We start from the raw sequence: 5,575 nt of genomic DNA on the forward strand, positions 1-5,575 counted from the left end.
GCCATGGCCCTTTTGCAAAACATTTCATTAGGCCTTTTTGTTCAGGTTTTCCAGAAATGCACAATGTTCCAGTCCACTATTATTTGGGCTGTAGCCTTTTTAGAGCCAATATATTGTTTGGTCCAATAGAATATTTAGTCTTTTTATTCACTGATTTCCAGTTTACACATTCGAACAACAAACACTAAATAATTCTCTCAATTAAATGACTAAATTCATAAATCATTCATCCAAATACACATGACAGCACATATAACTCTGGACGTCCAACATCATCTAAAACAAGCAAAAATAGATACACAAGCACATACAAGTGTGCTTACAAGCAAAATCAGATACACAAGCACCAAAACATGGTGCAACATCAACTAAAGATGTGGTGCGCATCTCCAGCCTGTTCTGATCTTCCATCACAGCAGCAGCAACCTAAACGACATTATTAAATGTTTAGAAACAAGGCCATCAACATGAGGCGGTAATCGAACTTAACACTTTGTGAGGAGCGGCGCCACTAGGAGAATGCCGATCACCCAAGGCGCTCTAGCCCAGGGGCGACATGTGGGAGCTAGAGATGCCAATGGAGTACCTGGTCAGCCTCTGGTACCTGGCCACAGTTCACAAACTTGGTGTGAGCATTTGTTATGACATTAACATGCAACAAAAGCAAAGATGGCATGACTGAACCTTGCATAGTAAAAACTTGCAAGTAAATAAGAACAATGCTGAGAAGATAAAACATGCACATTTCAGCCTAGTTAAAACTGAAAATTACAGTATGTACAATTTTCATTCATGGGTAGATGCAATGCAAGATGAACTCATTACATAAGGGAGAAATTTCCGCCGGAGAGCAACAGTAAAGTCAATATGCGTGCAGATATCACCATCGATCTACTAATCATGAAAAGTTCTAAGGGTTAAGATATGATTTCACATCAAAAAGCTAAAGAAGATGGTCCAACTAACAACAGGTACGCATCAATGGGCATACAGGCTCACTCGTGCCCTCCCGGAAGGTTGTGATAATAAAAATGAAAATCCAAACTTAAGTTAATTGTGAAAAGGTCGAATGGATCCAAATAAACATGCAATTCACATAACTACATAAAACAGTACCAAACAGTACGAATGTAGATATCATCACTGACCAGCATTTAGTCATGCAAAGTGTTGCTGATCTAGATATGGTTTCACATACGAAATATTCAGAAATCAGTTGAACAGAATTGACTACAAAATAAATCAGAATTGAACAGAATTACCATGCTTGTCGAGTTTCAGGAAAGTTAATACATATTTCCTTGCTTGTCTATCAAATAAATTGTATCAACTTAACACTTAGTCATGCATAAGTGTTTCACATAAAAAACATACAGAAGTGCAGACTCGAAATTGTATCAACTGAACACTTAGTCATGCAGAGATACAAGTACTACATGTTTCTCTAAGGCGTAGAATCGACCTAGCGTGTCACAAGAGACATATTAGTACATTTTGTTGGTGAGGCAAGGAAACAGACAACACTATGTACCGCATCTAGAGAATTATGCCCAGTTCACTTCATTTGGAGTTAATAAACTCGATAAACTATCACTGGCAGTAAGAAACCACTACTACGAGTACTATTGTAGTAGTTGAGGAAGAAGATTATAGTACAGTACTACTACACACGTGTACTAACTAGTAAGTAATAGGATACACACAAGTAACTAGGTGTAGTAGTAGAAGGGACCTAGATAGTACCCAAGACACATACTGCTAGTAAATTGTTGTTATGGGTGAGACAAGAGATCAGGTGGTACTCTGTGGCGCTGCTAGGAAGGGAATTATGGCCACTAGGAATAAATTAACAGTGAGTACTCCATGGAGTGTCACCAGCAGCAAGATAGCACTACTCTTCTAGTAATCCAGCAAGAAGAATAAAGTATATAATACATAGGCAAGGCAGACTTGGTGCTAATAGAATACAGGAGCAGGGAGTAGCACAGTAATTAACAAAGAAATAAACAACATATAAAATACTCCTACAGTGTAGTAGTTAAGATGATGAGACAAAGGACAGCAGCATGCAGAGTTCTTGATGCACTAGTGTGGCCCAACTCGGCTGCACCACATCGAGGCATTGTTGTTCCATCGAGCTCGACCATGTGCAGGGCTTCATCGTCGCCGTGGAGGTCCCGGTGGTCGTCCTGGTCATGGAGTGTGAGCCTTATTATTTCATTTCAGAGAAAGCGTTAAACACAAATGGCATGTATATGGATCACTGTGGAGAAGAAAACTTTGCTAATAAATATGAACAAGGTCTACTATAGCATAGCAGGTAAGGAGTTAGATTAACTCAAATATTGGTGACTAATAGACCTATTATTTCATTTCAGAGAAAGCCTGAAACACAAATGGCATGCATATATATACCAAGGACAAGCAAACTTAGCTAATAAATATGAACAAGGTCTACTATAGCATAGCAGGCAAGTATTGGTGACAAATAGACCTATATTAAGAGTAAAAAGAACTAGCTCGGAAAACAACTCTATATTAAGAGTATCATGTGTGAATGTGATACAGTAAAAAAATTGCGTGCTATGTACATCAAGTTAAAAGGCACAAGTTATACAATAGCCTCAAGCAGAGCAAGTGTACAGCAAGTTGATAAAAGAATGCTCAGTCATGGCATTTGACTTCACAAGAGAAGAATGTGTAAGGTGCAATGTTGTGTACACTTTGTAATTCAATAATAATTTGTAGTGCACTGTGGCTAGAAGCCAGAGTACACTTGAAGCTACGAACTATGCAACAAGCCTAAAACTCCAACAACAAGAAGCAGAGTTGAGTTCCTAGCCATCAGACAAGACTGGAACTCCCAGCATTTGCCTCTCAAATTTTTATATAAAGTGAAAATTCCCAGCAGTGTAGATAGACATATGCTATTGTTTAGAATTGCATGATAAATTGTGATAAGTCTTCGAATACAGAGTCTTATGCAAACTTATTACAATCAGCATGATGTTGTCAAGGTCATCCAAGTACTTGCCCTTTTAGATGCATATATAGCTATATGTAGGAGAATAATAGAGTAATAGCCGCACCTGCTAGATGTATTTCAGAATGAGAGGTCAAAAATAGGTAAAAATACTGATGCAAGCTATGCTCTACAACAAGTGCAGAGCAGCTACACAAGAAAAATACAAGCCCACTGATACTAGTTGTGCACTTGTTTCTTTCGTTCACCACTTATCTGATCTGTAGTGAAAGCGAAAGCACAGCCAAAAGAAGTTAAAAAATGTTATGAGTTGTAAGAGGATAGAGATGCCACTAGATCTGAGAACAATATCAGATTAGGGTGTTGAAGACATTGATGACGATGTTGTCGTTGGTGATGGTGTCGATCTGCGGCCTCGGGAACTGCATGTTGATCAGGATCCCCTGCACTGCCGCCAGCATCAGCCCAAGAATAGAGCAAGAGGAAGAGTGCAATGCGCGCGCGTGCTGCCGACCTATCCTACCTGCAGAGACAGAGACAGGGGTGAGAGGGAGGGGGAGATTGATCCACCTGTAGTACTAGGAGTACACAACAACTAGTAGCAGAACTAGCAAGAAATAACAAAATTGAGTGTACACCAATATCATATGAATCCGCAACACAATCGAGCAACAGATTGGTAGAATAAGAGCTGCTGCATAAACCGTGAACTACAGGAGGAGAAATAACCCTTTTCATGAGTATACTAAGCACTAATATGGGTTACAACTAGTTGACAACTAACACCGTGTAGACCATGATGTGAGTATACTAAGCACTCATATGAGTATTACCAAGGACTTCCATGACATTATTACCCCAAAGACATACTGGAAAATTAAAACTGCACCGTTTATGCCTCTGTTCACATAAAAGCAGCTACCTCCCTTAACAAATTCACATCACTGTCAGTTTTGTGATATTGTTGCATAAATAGCTCTAAGATCAAGTTAATAAATATATTTAAAAGGTAGTGTGTGCAGCAAGAAACTTGATTGAGAAACCATGCTCTGTCTAGGCATAATACTCTTGACCGAGGTAGAAAAAACGTTGGTCTTCTAAGTTGACTTCAACGCCAACCAGATACAGTAGTACGTACGCGTACAGACTAGTCAATGTAAGCATGATGCACTCCTATCTATATCTAGTAGCTGAATTAGTACACGCATAGACTAATCCTGCCTGTCTAGTAGCTCAAGTGACATCTCAATCGTCCTATTTGGATATAAACTTCAGCTCAAACAGGGACATCTCTTTGGTATAAGCTAGAAAAGACTATGCCGTAAGAGATGACGAGAAACGAACTGTTGTAACTCTTACAGTTAACAGAGTTTCATAGCTAACCTCTGCAATCGGGAATATCTTGAACAGTATGTGTCCATTCCTGATACAGGCCAATCAGTGGTTTCTCTGGTGTTCAGCATACCGCTAGCTTTGCCCGGCACCGCCATTCTGACTAAAAACAAGGTTCCCACATTCAGACTTAGCGACAAAGCAAATCCAGCAACTAATCACATCAATTGCTTATGCACCTAAAACATTTACTAGGAAGTGGGAATATTTCGAACCTAAAATTCTTCTCCCTTACTGGAGCAGGTGACCAAAACCTATGCAAACTAATTTAGTGGAAACCAAATAAACACATGATCCCACACATTTCCTGCTAGAGATTCATGGGGAGCTGCACTCACCAGCTTGCCCCTGCTGAAGGTGAAGTCCTTGATTTCGTGGCCACTGAAGAAATCCGCCACCTACTGCAGCACCGGCGGCTTGTCCAGGTCGAACTCGTGCATGCGTCCAGAACACCTACTAACCACGCAGAGGAAGAGTCAGCTCACACGCACGCATGTACCGAAGTGGTACACAGTATCTTGTTGAATTGAAGGAATCGAAGCGGAGAGAACCGAACTGTTGGAGAGACGAGATCGATGGATCACTCACGTGGCGGAGGTCGGCCTTGAGGGGCGCCGCAGCCTCCAGGGACGACGAGGCCGTCATCGTCACCGCGGAGGCAGTCACCCGCGAGGGAGGCCAGCAAGCTTGGCCTGGACGTGCTTGACCTTGGAGAGGATCTCCCGCGGCCGCCATCGCTGCTGCTGCTGCTGGATATGAGATTCAGGGATTGGGGATCGGGGAGACGAAACCCTAGCTGCAGCGGAGGAGGAAGAAGAGCTAGGAGCGGGAGCGAGGTTCAGGTGTAGCGCGAGAGAAGGAGGGCACCGCCGGTGACAGAAAGGAAGGAGGGCGCTGCCGGTGACAGCGCGAGGGAAGGAGGGCTCTGCGTGAGGGGTGAGGGAGAGGCCGATCTGGATCGGGGACAGAGAGAGGGAGGCGGCGGGCGGAAGGAAGGGAGGAGAGGTGAGAGAGAGGTAGGGTTTGGTGCGGTGGTTTTTTTCCTTTTCTTTGCATGGACGGATGGATGGACGTTGGATTGCTAGCAATGGATGGTAGGATGTTTGCCATCTCATTGATCCGTGCCACAAACGGTTCCACCAATCACAATGTAGTACGCACTTTGACGATTTATAACCATCTCAATTGGTCGTAATCGAT

At 42.3% G+C, this 5,575-nt stretch overlaps 1 pseudogene; it reads right to left on the reverse strand.

The window, feature by feature from the left end:
- Positions 1 to 226: 226 nt before the first annotated feature.
- Positions 227 to 5,110, reverse strand: LOC119308977 (annotated as a pseudogene).
- Positions 5,111 to 5,575: the final 465 nt, after the last annotated feature.

This window comes from Triticum dicoccoides, chromosome 5B (genome assembly GCF_002162155.2).
Source record: "Triticum dicoccoides isolate Atlit2015 ecotype Zavitan chromosome 5B, WEW_v2.0, whole genome shotgun sequence".
Taxonomy (NCBI): domain Eukaryota; kingdom Viridiplantae; phylum Streptophyta; class Magnoliopsida; order Poales; family Poaceae; genus Triticum; species Triticum dicoccoides.